The sequence below is a fragment of the Lactuca sativa genome, chromosome 6 (assembly GCF_002870075.4).
Source record: "Lactuca sativa cultivar Salinas chromosome 6, Lsat_Salinas_v11, whole genome shotgun sequence".
Taxonomy (NCBI): Eukaryota; Viridiplantae; Streptophyta; class Magnoliopsida; order Asterales; family Asteraceae; genus Lactuca; species Lactuca sativa.
This window is the reverse complement of record NC_056628.2, coordinates 132,771,515-132,786,536: the sequence shown is the minus strand read 5'-3', so window position 1 is coordinate 132,786,536 and position 15,022 is coordinate 132,771,515.

Sequence of the window (15,022 nt, the reverse complement as noted above, 5' to 3'; positions counted from 1 at the left end):
AAAAAATTTCAAAAACCAAAAAGATTTTCTTTCTACTCTATTTTTATTATACTTTTTGCATTTTGCATCTAAATTTTTGCATTTTCATTTAACTTGAAAAAAAAAAGTAAAAGTAAAATTTTTTGATCCAATTCCATGCAGCCAAATCTTCTCAAAATAGTTGAGATGGTAAGTGAGTTGTGTGCCTTGAGATTTTACTTGCTCTTTTTATTAAAAAAAAAATCTAAAAGCAAGTTAATCACACGAGCACATCTCCCGAAGCTACTTGTGCAAAGCAGAAAATGAGAAGATTGTCAACACTGGAGCATAACAGCAGGTATGAGTCGATTCTTTGGGACATATGACTGGTCTTATGAGTAGTAATGCTCAATTGAACTTAAAATGCCAAATTCAAAAGTTCATATAAAGAATGCAAAATCTCAATGTCCCGCCTTCCAGCGCTCTTAAAAGTCTTTTCTACTCATTCCTTTTTATATACCCTGCTTGAGGACATAGCTTTCAACTATACTTACGGGTTTTTGCATGTTAACATTTAGTCCCCCGAAAAATGTCTAGAAGTCCCTCACGGTAATAGACCGTGAGATGTCCCATAACAGAAAAGTCAAGGACGAAAATATAAAGAAATCGGCCAAATAAATAAATTAAGTATTATGTGTTAACTTAGTTATTTGTATTTATATAATAATAATAATGGATCTTAAAAAAAAAAAAAAAAAAAAAAAAAAAAAAAAAAAAAAAAAAAAAAAAAAAAAAACTATTATTAAGTTAATCTGTGACCTTTGGGATTCGAACAAGTAAACTCTGAGGGGTGTTCTACACTTAATCACCTAAAGCTAAATTGTTTGGGATTGATTGGTTGAAAGTTCGCTACACGGGTTCCATAGAAAGTCATGAACTTAATAATAGCAAATAAAGCTAATCTGTGGCCTTTGAGGTTCGGGCAAGTAAACCCGAGGGATCTCTTTAAATCTAGCACACTAAGGTCATTTGATTTGGATGTGTTGGTTGAAAGCCTGTTACACGGATTTCAAAGAAAGCCATGAGCTTTATTTGTAAAAAAAAATGTTATTAGAAAGTTTATACATAGTTGTGTTTATAGTTTAATTAGATGTTGTGTTTAGGAAAAATACTTGGCTGTCAAAAGATTCCCTTGGACTTGGATTTGAATTTATGACATTGGACTGAATGTTAATTACTTCGACTGGTGTAAGTGGTTTGAAGTTTGTAACCAATCTGGATAAATATTCGGGAATTTTTAGAAAATATTTTTCAGAAAAAGATTGTTGTTAACCAACAAATAGTTGGAATCGGACATTGTTATATTTTATGAAACAAAGATGGTTGAGCATGTTTTGTCACATATAATTTCACGAGAGTAAGACCATAATTTTTTCCAAGAATTGACTTGATGATATCAAAAAGGAATAAGTGTTGTGATCTTTGATTCTGTTGAGTTGTACTAGGGAGTGGCCAAAGTCTTTGTCTCTATTATCATATAATATTTTGAGATTAAAGCCAAGTTAAATCAAGGCATGACAGGTATATTCTCAACTATGGTACAAAATAGGGTTAATTGGGTTGGATATATTTTTTCATATTGGTTTTGATTTCATGCATTAAGTTTCAAATAGTTTTAACTTTAATTTTCTTTTCTTCTATTCTATTTTATTTTCTCCGGTTTAAATTTTCTTGTTCTTTCTTGAGGACAAGAAAGGTTTAAGCTTGGGGATATTTGTTAGGTGCATTTCATGTACCCATTTTGTAGCTTTATTTCATAAAAGTACATTGCATTTAGGCTTAAACTCATGCATTTTGCATGTTTTTCGGGATTTTTCATGAGGCAACTTCATTCAAATACTTTTGTGATATTTCCGGGAATTTTGGAGGTAGGATATTGTTGGAGGAGGTAAATAAGAGTTACGGACAAAATTTTGGGACTTGCGGAGCACCGATGAGCAATATATCAAAGAAACGAAGATTTTGGCTTTACAGACGTTTACACGGCCGTGTAAATGGAAGCCTTGCGTTTACGCGGGCCGTGTAAACGTAGATTTCTGCATAGTATATTTTTGTGTTTACGCGGGCCGTGTAAATGACAGTGTTAATTTACGCGGGCCGTGTAAACGTAAATGCGGGTTTTAAAGCAGTTTTTCACCATTCTTAAAGGGAGGAACCAACTTTTTACTTGAAGGTGTCGATTTTGGGAGCAAAGAAGACGATTTTCTAGAGGATTTTGGAGTTGATTAACACTTGGGAACATTTGATTTCATTTTGTAAGAACTTTAATTTCATTTTCTAGATTTGTGATCTTGTTCTAGTCATGAGTGGCTAGAACCCTAGTTTCTCCAACTTCATGTCTTGACTTTTTAGTTGTGATTTCAATCATGTGATTTGATGTTTGCTTCTAATTCCTACCTAGTGAATTTGATTTTGTTTCAATTGAATGTTTGATTCTAATTGTGATTCTTATTGGCCATTTGAATTAGGGTTAGGTCATTCAAGTTATCAAATTGCAAAATCCGTAATTGTTTTGTGAATTGAACTAAGTAACAAACACTAAATTGATTTCCATTGAATGGATTTAGTGTAAATCTTATTCACATACACTTTTACACTCCCGAGCTTATGAGGAGTATTGGGTGTTGTTGGGAACATTCACATAAAGCTTCATGCAATCTTCCAATCTAATTCTAAGAGCTTTTTTAGATTAGGTTAGTAAGGTTAGGATTAATCAAAGAGCTTGTTTTGGTTAATTATTGTGGTGAATGGAAAGTGTTAGAGCTTGTTAACACTTTCAAGTACCAACTTAGGTGGAATTGAGTAGATATCATTTCATCCTTGGAATCACAATGTTAAATTGTCTTGCATAGAGTTGGAGTTCTCACAACTCCTGAATTTGTTTCATTTAATTGATCATTTAGTTATTGCTTTATCCTCTTGTTTAAATCCTTGCATACCAACCCCCCATTTATGTGACCATTATTGTACCTTCCGCAAAAAGGTATAAACACTTGTCCCGTGTCTCTGTGGATCGACCCTGCTTACCTTGTACTACATTATTAGTTCATAGTAGTAGTGTCTAAGGAGTCATTTGCACCCTTTATTTGTTGGGTTTGACACGCCTAACAAATTGGCGCCGTTGCCGGGGACACGGTGTTACTAATTGTTTATGCCAAGCATTTTGTGAGCAGGTGCTTTAAACAAAAAAAAGTCAGGTAGAAGATAAGTTTTCAATTGAAGGAAGTGACGAGAAGGTTAATGTGTTGTAAAGGCTCACCTACTTAGAACAAAGCACATTCAGGGGCCAAGTCGAGCCAACGACTTAAAACAATGGCAGCTAAGCGGGAGGCAACCCGGGGTTTTTTTTTCCTTTATTTTAAAACTTTTTAGTCGTTGGTAAATTTTAAGTTTTTGTTAATGTCCCAAATGGTTTTAAACTTATTTTTTATGCCTAGAAAATGAATCTCCGGCTCCAAAAATACTCCACGGATAGCTTGGGGAGGATGAAGAGGAGGTTCACACCACAATTGTGGGGCACCAAGAACGATTTGGTAAATTCTTTCCATATCTTTAATCGTTCATATTTTACTTAAAATTCAATTGGTGTGCATTTCTGACTGTTTTGGACCCATTCCCAAATCAACTACCATCCTCCACCATCTGACTCTCAATAGGCCGACTATACCTCTCTCCAAGCATCGAGGACGATGCTTATTTAAGCTTGGGGAGGGGCATCCATCCATGCATAAATCCTGTTGCATGTAGTTTTGTACATATTGCATTGCATTGCATTATTTTTCTTTGTTATTTTTTACAAAAAATTTCAAAAACCAAAAAGATTTTCTTTCTACTCTATTTTTATTATACTTTTTGCATTTTGCATCTAAATTTTTGCATTTTCATTTAACTTGAAAAAAAAAAGTAAAAGTAAAATTTTTTGATCCAATTCCAAGCAGCCAAATCTTCTCAAAATAGTTGAGATGGTAAGTGAGTTGTGTGCCTTGAGATTTTACTTGCTCTTTTTATTAAAAAAAAAATCTAAAAGCAAGTTAATCACACGAGCACATCTCCCGAAGCTACTTGTGCAAAGCAGAAAATGAGAAGATTGTCAACACTGGAGCATAACAGCAGGTATGAGTCGATTCTTTGGGACATATGACTGGTCTTATGAGTAGTAATGCTCAATTGAACTTAAAATGCCAAATTCAAAAGTTCATATAAAGAATGCAAAATCTCAATGTCCCGCCTTCCAGCGCTCTTAAAAGTCTTTTCTACTCATTCCTTTTTATATACCCTGCTTGAGGACATAGCTTTCAACTATACTTACGGGTTTTTGCATGTTAACATTTAGTCCCCCGAAAAATGTCTAGAAGTCCCTCACGGTAATAGACCGTGAGATGTCCCATAACAGAAAAGTCAAGGACGAAAATATAAAGAAATCGGCCAAATAAATAAATTAAGTATTATGTGTTAACTTAGTTATTTGTATTTATATAATAATAATAATGGATCTTAAAAAAAAAAAAAAAAAAAAAAAAAAAAAAAAAAAAAAAAAAAAACTATTATTAAGTTAATCTGTGACCTTTGGGATTCGAACAAGTAAACTTTGAGGGGTGTTCTACACTTAATCACCTAAAGCTAAATTGTTTGGGATTGATTGGTTGAAAGTTCGCTACACGGGTTCCATAGAAAGTCATGAACTTAATAATAGCAAATAAAGCTAATCTGTGGCCTTTGAGGTTCGGGCAAGTAAACCCGAGGGATCTCTTTAAATCTAGCACACTAAGGTCATTTGATTTGGATGTGTTGGTTGAAAGCCTGTTACACGGATTTCAAAGAAAGCCATGAGCTTTATTTGTAAAAAAAAATGTTATTAGAAAGTTTATACATAGTTGTGTTTATAGTTTAATTAGATGTTGTGTTTAGGAAAAATACTTGGCTGTCAAAAGATTCCCTTGGACTTGGATTTGAATTTATGACATTGGACTGAATGTTAATTACTTCGACTGGTGTAAGTGGTTTGAAGTTTGTAACCAATCTGGATAAATATTCGGGAATTTTTAGAAAATATTTTTCAGAAAAAGATTGTTGTTAACCAACAAATAGTTGGAATCGGACATTGTTATATTTTATGAAACAAAGATGGTTGAGCATGTTTTGTCACATATAATTTCACGAGAGTAAGACCATAATTTTTTCCAAGAATTGACTTGATGATATCAAAAAGGAATAAGTGTTGTGATCTTTGATTCTGTTGAGTTGTACTAGGGAGTGGCCAAAGTCTTTGTCTCTATTATCATATAATATTTTGAGATTAAAGCCAAGTTAAATCAAGGCATGACAGGTATATTCTCAACTATGGTACAAAATAGGGTTAATTTGGTTGGATATATTTTTTCATATTGGTTTTGATTTCATGCATTAAGTTTCAAATAGTTTTAACTTTAATTTTCTTTTCTTCTATTCTATTTTATTTTCTCCGGTTTAAATTTTCTTGTTCTTTCTTGAGGACAAGAAAGGTTTAAGCTTGGGGATATTTGTTAGGTGCATTTCATGTACCCATTTTGTAGCTTTATTTCATAAAAGTACATTGCATTTAGGCTTAAACTCATGCATTTTGCATGTTTTTCGGGATTTTTCATGAGGCAACTTCATTCAAATACTTTTGTGATATTTCAGGGAATTTTGGAGGTAGGATATTGTTGGAGGAGGTAAATAAGAGTTACGGACAAAATTTTGGGACTTGCGGAACACCGATGAGCAATATATCAAAGAAACGAAGATTTTGGCTTTACAGACGTTTACACGGCCGTGTAAATGGAAGCCTTGCGTTTACGCGGGCCGTGTAAACGTAGATTTCTGCATAGTATATTTTTGTGTTTACGCGGGCCGTGTAAATGACAGTGTTAATTTACGCGGGCCGTGTAAACGTAAATGCGGGTTTTAAAGCAGTTTTTCACCATTCTTAAAGGGAGGAACCAACTTTTTACTTGAAGGTGTCGATTTTGGGAGCAAAGAAGACGATTTTCTAGAGGATTTTGGAGTTGATTAACACTTGGGAACATTTGATTTCATTTTGTAAGAACTTTAATTTTATTTTCTAGATTTGTGATCTTGTTCTAGTCATGAGTGGCTAGAACCCTAGTTTCTCCAACTTCATGTCTTGACTTTTTAGTTGTGATTTCAATCATGTGATTTGATGTTTGCTTCTAATTCCTACCTAGTGAATTTGATTTTGTTTCAATTGAATGTTTGATTCTAATTGTGATTCTTATTGGCCATTTGAATTAGGGTTAGGTCATTCAAGTTATCAAATTGCAAAATCCGTAATTGTTTTGTGAATTGAACTAAGTAACAAACACTAAATTGATTTCCATTGAATGGATTTAGTGTAAATCTTATTCACATACACTTTTACACTCCCGAGCTTATGAGGAGTATTGGGTGTTGTTGGGAACATTCACATAAAGCTTCATGCAATCTTCCAATCTAATTCTAAGAGCTTTTTTAGATTAGGTTAGTAAGGTTAGGATTAATCAAAGAGCTTGTTTTGGTTAATTATTGTGGTGAATGGAAAGTGTTAGAGCTTGTTAACACTTTCAAGTACCAACTTAGGTGGAATTGAGTAGATATCATTTCATCCTTGGAATCACAATGTTAAATTGTCTTGCATAGAGTTGGAGTTCTCACAAATCCTGAATTTGTTTCATTTAATTGATCATTTAGTTATTGCTTTATCCTCTTGTTTAAATCCTTGCATACCAACCCCCCATTTATGTGACCATTATTGTACCTTCCGCAAAAAGGTATAAACACTTGTCCCGTGTCTCTGTGGATCGACCCTGCTTACCTTGTACTACATTATTAGTTCATAGTAGTAGTGTTTAAGGAGTCATTTGTACCCTTTATTTGTTGGGTTTGACACGCCTAACAAATTGGCGCCGTTGCCGGGGACACGGTGTTACTAATTGTTTATGCCAAGCATTTCGTGAGCAGGTGCTTTAAACAAAAAAAAAGTCAGGTAGAAGATAAGTTTTCAATTGAAGGAAGTGACGAGAAGGTTAATGTGTTGTAAAGGCTCACCTACTTAGAACAAAGCACATTCAGGGGCCAAGTCGAGCCAACGACTTAAAACAATGGCAGCTAACCGGGAGGCAACCCGGGGTTTTTTTTTTCCTTTATTTTAAAACTTTTTAGTCGTTGGTAAATTTTAAGTTTTTGTTAATGTCCCAAATGGTTTTAAACTTATTTTTATGCCTAGAAAATGAATCTCCGGCTCCAAAAATACTTCACGGATAGCTTGGGGAGGATGAAGAGGAGGTTCACACCACAATTGTGGGGCACCAAGAACGATTTGGTAAATTCTTTCCATATCTTTAATCGTTCATATTTTACTTAAAATTCAATTGGTGTGCATTTCTGACTGTTTTGGACCCATTCCCAAATCAACTACCATCCTCCACCATCTGACTCTCAATAGGCCGACTATACCTCTCTCCAAGCATCGAGGACGATGCTTATTTAAGCTTGGGGAGGGGCATCCATCCATGCATAAATCCTGTTGCATGTAGTTTTGTACATATTGCATTGCATTGCATTATTTTTCTTTGTTATTTTTTACAAAAAATTTCAAAAACCAAAAAGATTTTCTTTCTACTCTATTTTTATTATACTTTTTGCATTTTGCATCTAAATTTTTGCATTTTCATTTAACTTGAAAAAAAAAAAGTAAAAGTAAAATTTTTTGATCCAATTCCAAGCAGCCAAATCTTCTCAAAATAGTTGAGATGGTAAGTGAGTTGTGTGCCTTGAGATTTTACTTGCTCTTTTTATTAAAAAAAAAATCTAAAAGCAAGTTAATCACACGAGCACATCTCCCGAAGCTACTTGTGCAAAGCATAAAATGAGAAGATTGTCAACACTGGAGCATAACAGCAGGTATGAGTCGATTCTTTGGGACATATGACTGGTCTTATGAGTAGTAATGCTCAATTGAACTTAAAATGCCAAATTCAAAAGTTCATATAAAGAATGCAAAATCTCAATGTCCCGCCTTCCAGCGCTCTTAAAAGTCTTTTCTACTCATTCCTTTTTATATACCCTGCTTGAGGACATAGCTTTCAACTATACTTACGGGTTTTTGCATGTTAACATTTAGTCCCCCGAAAAATGTCTAGAAGTCCCTCACGGTAATAGACCGTGAGATGTCCCATAACAGAAAAGTCAAGGACGAAAATATAAAGAAATCGGCCAAATAAATAAAGTAAGTATTATGTGTTAACTTAGTTATTTGTATTTATATAATAATAATAATGGATCTTAAAAAATAAAAAAAATAAAAATAAAAAAAAACTATTATTAAGTTAATCTGTGACCTTTGGGATTCGAACAAGTAAACTCTGAGGGGTGTTCTACACTTAATCACCTAAAGCTAAATTGTTTGGGATTGATTGGTTGAAAGTTCGCTACACGGGTTCCATAGAAAGTCATGAACATAATAATAGCAAATAAAGCTAATCTGTGGCCTTTGAGGTTCGGGCAAGTAAACCCGAGGGATCTCTTTAAATCTAGCACACTAAGGTCATTTGATTTGGATGTGTTGGTTGAAAGCCTGTTACACGGATTTCAAAGAAAGCCATGAGCTTTATTTGTAAAAAAAAAATGTAATTAGAAAGTTTATACATAGTTGTGTTTATAGTTTAATTAGATGTTGTGTTTAGGAAAAATACTTGGCTGTCAAAAGATTACCTTGGACTTGGATTTGAATTTATGACATTGGACTGAATGTTAATTACTTCGACTGGTGTAAGTGGTTTGAAGTTTGTAACCAATCTGGATAAATATTCGGGAATTTTTAGAAAATATTTTTCAGAAAAAGATTGTTGTTAACCAACAAATAGTTGGAATCGGACATTGTTATATTTTATGAAACAAAGATGGTTGAGCATGTTTTGTCACATATAATTTCACGAGAGTAAGACCATAATTTTTTCCAAGAATTGACTTGATGATATCAAAAAGGAATAAGTGTTGTGATCTTTGATTCTGTTGAGTTGTACTAGGGAGTGGCCAAAGTCTTTGTCTCTATTATCATATAATATTTTGAGATTAAAGCCAAGTTAAATCAAGGCATGACAGGTATATTCTCAACTATGGTACAAAATAGGGTTAATTTGGTTGGATATATTTTTTCATATTGGTTTTGATTTCATGCATTAAGTTTCAAATAGTTTTAACTTTAATTTTCTTTTCTTCTATTCTATTTTATTTTCTCCGGTTTAAATTTTCTTGTTCTTTCTTGAGGACAAGAAAGGTTTAAGCTTGGGGATATTTGTTAGGTGCATTTCATGTACCCATTTTGTAGCTTTATTTCATAAAAGTACATTGCATTTAGGCTTAAACTCATGCATTTTGCATGTTTTTCGGGATTTTTCATGAGGCAACTTCATTCAAATACTTTTGTGATATTTCCAGGAATTTTGGAGGTAGGATATTGTTGGAGGAGGTAAATAAGAGTTACGGACAAAATTTTGGGACTTGCGGAGCACCGATGAGCAATATATCAAAGAAACGAAGATTTTGGCTTTACAGACGTTTACACGGCCGTGTAAATGGAAGCCTTGCGTTTACGCGGGCCGTGTAAACGTAGATTTCTGCACAGTATATTTTTGTGTTTACGCGGGCCGTGTAAATGACAGTGTTAATTTACGCGGGCCGTGTAAACGTAAATGCGGGTTTTAAAGCAGTTTTTCACCATTCTTAAAGGGAGGAACCAACTTTTTACTTGAAGGTGTCGATTTTGGGAGCAAAGAAGACGATTTTCTAGAGGATTTTGGAGTTGATTAACACTTGGGAACATTTGATTTCATTTTGTAAGAACTTTAATTTCATTTTCTAGATTTGTGATCTTGTTCTAGTCATGAGTGGCTAGAACCCTAGTTTCTCCAACTTCATGTCTTGACTTTTTAGTTGTGATTTCAATCATGTGATTTGATGTTTGCTTCTAATTCCTACCTAGTGAATTTGATTTTGTTTCAATTGAATGTTTGATTCTAATTGTGATTCTTATTGGCCATTTGAATTAGGGTTAGGTCATTCAAGTTATCAAATTGCAAAATCCGTAATTGTTTTGTGAATTGAACTAAGTAACAAACACTAAATTGATTTCCATTGAATGGATTTAGTGTAAATCTTATTCACATACACTTTTACACTCCCGAGCTTATGAGGAGTATTGGGTGTTGTTGGGAACATTCACATAAAGCTTCATGCAATCTTCCAATCTAATTCTAAGAGCTTTTTTAGATTAGGTTAGTAAGGTTAGGATTAATCAAAGAGCTTGTTTTGGTTAATTATTGTGGTGAATGGAAAGTGTTAGAGCTTGTTAACACTTTCAAGTACCAACTTAGGTGGAATTGAGTAGATATCATTTCATCCTTGGAATCACAATGTTAAATTGTCTTGCATAGAGTTGGAGTTCTCACAAATCCTGAATTTGTTTCATTTAATTGATCATTTAGTTATTGCTTTATCCTCTTGTTTAAATCCTTGCATACCAACCCCCCATTTATGTGACCATTATTGTACCTTCCGCAAAAAGGTATAAACACTTGTCCCGTGTCTCTGTGGATCGACCCTGCTTACCTTGTACTACATTATTAGTTCATAGTAGTAGTGTTTAAGGAGTCATTTGCACCCTTTATTTGTTGGGTTTGACACGCCTAACAAATTGGCGCCGTTGCCGGGGACACGATGTTACTAATTGTTTATGCCAAGCATTTTGTGAGCAGGTGCTTTAAACAAAAAAAAAAAAGTCAGGTAGAAGATAAGTTTTCAATTGAAGGAAGTGACGAGAAGGTTAATGTGTTGTAAAGGCTCACCTACTTAGAACAAAGCACATTCAGGGGCCAAGTCGAGCCAACGACTTAAAACAATGGCAGCTAACCGGGAGGCAACCCGGGGTTTTTTTTTTCCTTTATTTTAAAACTTTTTAGTCGTTGGTAAATTTTAAGTTTTTGTTAATGTCCCAAATGGTTTTAAACTTATTTTTTATGCCTAGAAAATGAATCTCCGGCTCCAAAAATACTCCACGGATAGCTTGGGGAGGATGAAGAGGAGGTTCACACCACAATTGTGGGGCACCAAGAACGATTTGGTAAATTCTTTCCATATCTTTAATCGTTCATATTTTACTTAAAATTCAATTGGTGTGCATTTCTGACTGTTTTGGACCCATTCCCAAATCAACTACCATCCTCCACCATCTGACTCTCAATAGGCCGACTATACCTCTCTCCAAGCATCGAGGACGATGCTTATTTAAGCTTGGGGAGGGGCATCCATCCATGCATAAATCCTGTTGCATGTAGTTTTGTACATATTGCATTGCATTGCATTATTTTTCTTTGTTATTTTTTACAAAAAATTTCAAAAACCAAAAAGATTTTCTTTCTACTCTATTTTTATTATACTTTTTGCATTTTGCATCTAAATTTTTGCATTTTCATTTAACTTGAAAAAAAAAAGTAAAAGTAAAATTTTTTGATCCAATTCCAAGCAGCCAAATCTTCTCAAAATAGTTGAGATGGTAAGTGAGTTGTGTGCCTTGAGATTTTACTTGCTCTTTTTATTAAAAAAAATCTAAAAGCAAGTTAATCACACGAGCACATCTCCCGAAGCTACTTGTGCAAAGCAGAAAATGAGAAGATTGTCAACACTGGAGCATATCAGCAGGTATGAGTCGATTCTTTGGGACATATGACTGGTCTTATGAGTAGTAATGCTCAATTGAACTTAAAATGCCAAATTCAAAAGTTCATATAAAGAATGCAAAATCTCAATGTCCCGCCTTCCAGCGCTCTTAAAAGTCTTTTCTACTCATTCCTTTTTATATACCCTGCTTGAGGACATAGCTTTCAACTATACTTACGGGTTTTTGCATGTTAACATTTAGTCCCCCGAAAAATGTCTAGAAGTCCCTCACGGTAATAGACCGTGAGATGTCCCATAACAGAAAAGTCAAGGACGAAAATATAAAGAAATCGGCCAAATAAATAAATTAAGTATTATGTGTTAACTTAGTTATTTGTATTTATATAATAATAATAATGGATCTTAAAAAAAAAAAAAAAAAAAAAAAAAAAAAAAAAAAAAAAAAAAAAAAAAACTATTATTAAGTTAATCTGTGACCTTTGGGATTCGAACAAGTAAACTCTGAGGGGTGTTCTACACTTAATCACCTAAAGCTAAATTGTTTGGGATTGATTGGTTGAAAGTTCGCTACACGGGTTCCATAGAAAGTCATGAACTTAATAATAGCAAATAAAGCTAATCTGTGGCCTTTGAGGTTCGGGCAAGTAAACCCGAGGGATCTCTTTAAATCTAGCACACTAAGGTCATTTGATTTGGATGTGTTGGTTGAAAGCCTGTTACACGGATTTCAAAGAAAGCCATGAGCTTTATTTGTAAAAAAAAATGTAATTAGAAAGTTTATACATAGTTGTGTTTATAGTTTAATTAGATGTTGTGTTTAGGAAAAATACTTGGCTGTCAAAAGATTCCCTTGGACTTGGATTTGAATTTATGACATTGGACTGAATGTTAATTACTTCGACTGGTGTAAGTGGTTTGAAGTTTGTAACCAATCTGGATAAATATTCGGGAATTTTTAGAAAATATTTTTCAGAAAAAGATTGTTGTTAACCAACAAATAGTTGGAATCGGACATTGTTATATTTTATGAAACAAAGATGGTTGAGCATGTTTTGTCACATATAATTTCACGAGAGTAAGACCATAATTCTTTCCAAGAATTGACTTGATGATATCAAAAAGGAATAAGTGTTGTGATCTTTGATTCTGTTGAGTTGTACTAGGGAGTGGCCAAAGTCTTTGTCTCTATTATCATATAATATTTTGAGATTAAAGCCAAGTTAAATCAAGGCATGACAGGTATATTCTCAACTATGGTACAAAATAGGGTTAATTGGGTTGGATATATTTTTTCATATTGGTTTTGATTTCATGCATTAAGTTTCAAATAGTTTTAACTTTAATTTTCTTTTCTTCTATTCTATTTTATTTTCTCCGGTTTAAATTTTCTTGTTCTTTCTTGAGGACAAGAAAGGTTTAAGCTTGGGGATATTTGTTAGGTGCATTTCATGTACCCATTTTGTAGCTTTATTTCATAAAAGTACATTGCATTTAGGCTTAAACTCATGCATTTTGCATGTTTTTCGGGATTTTTCATGAGGCAACTTCATTCAAATACTTTTGTGATATTTCCGGGAATTTTGGAGGTAGGATATTGTTGGAGGAGGTAAATAAGAGTTACGGACAAAATTTTGGGACTTGCGGAGCACCGATGAGCAATATATCAAAGAAACGAAGATTTTGGCTTTACAGACGTTTACACGGCCGTGTAAATGGAAGCCTTGCGTTTACGCGGGCCGTGTAAACGTAGATTTCTGCACAGTATATTTTTGTGTTTACGCGGGCCGTGTAAATGACAGTGTTAATTTACGCGGGCCGTGTAAACGTAAATGCGGGTTTTAAAGCAGTTTTTCACCATTCTTAAAGGGAGGAACCAACTTTTTACTTGAAGGTGTCGATTTTGGGAGCAAAGAAGACGATTTTCTAGAGGATTTTGGAATTGATTAACACTTGGGAACATTTGATTTCATTTTGTAAGAACTTTAATTTCATTTTCTAGATTTGTGATCTTGTTCTAGTCATGAGTGGCTAGAACCCTAGTTTCTCCAACTTCATGTCTTGACTTTTTAGTTGTGATTTCAATCATGTGATTTGATGTTTGCTTCTAATTCCTACCTAGTGAATTTGATTTTGTTTCAATTGAATGTTTGATTCTAATTGTGATTCTTATTGGCCATTTGAATTAGGGTTAGGTCATTCAAGTTATCAAATTGCAAAATCCGTAATTGTTTTGTGAATTGAACTAAGTAACAAACACTAAATTGATTTCCATTGAATGGATTTAGTGTAAATCTTATTCACATACACTTTTACACTCCCGAGCTTATGAGGAGTATTGGGTGTTGTTGGGAACATTCACATAAAGCTTCATGCAATCTTCCAATCTAATTCTAAGAGCTTTTTTAGATTAGGTTAGTAAGGTTAGGATTAATCAAAGAGCTTGTTTTGGTTAATTATTGTGGTGAATGGAAAGTGTTAGAGCTTGTTAACACTTTCAAGTACCAACTTAGGTGGAATTGAGTAGATATCATTTCATCCTTGGAATCACAATGTTAAATTGTCTTGCATAGAGTTGGAGTTCTCACAAATCCTGAATTTGTTTCATTTAATTGATCATTTAGTTATTGCTTTATCCTCTTGTTTAAATCCTTGCATACCAACCCCCCATTTATGTGACCATTATTGTACCTTCCGCAAAAAGGTATAAACACTTGTCCCGTGTCTCTGTGGATCGACCCTGCTTACCTTGTACTACATTATTAGTTCATAGTAGTAGTGTTTAAGGAGTCATTTGCACCCTTTATTTGTTGGGTTTGACACGCCTAACAAATTGGCGCCGTTGCCGGGGACACGATGTTACTAATTGTTTATGCCAAGCATTTTGTGAGCAGGTGCTTTAAACAAAAAAAAAAAGTCAGGTAGAAGATAAGTTTTCAATTGAAGGAAGTGACGAGAAGGTTAATGTGTTGTAAAGGCTCACCTACTTAGAACAAAGCACATTCAGGGGCCAAGTCGAGCCAACGACTTAAAACAATGGCAGCTAACCGGGAGGCAACCCGGGGTTTTTTTTTTCCTTTATTTTAAAACTTTTTAGTCGTTGGTAAATTTTAAGTTTTTGTTAATGTCCCAAATGGTTTTAAACTTATTTTTTATGCCTAGAAAATGAATCTCCGGCTCCAAAAATACTCCACGGATAGCTTGGGGAGGATGAAGAGGAGGTTCACACCACAATTGTGGGGCACCAAGAACGATTTGGTAAATTCTTTCCATATCTTTAATCGTTCATATTTTACTTAAAATTCAATTGGTG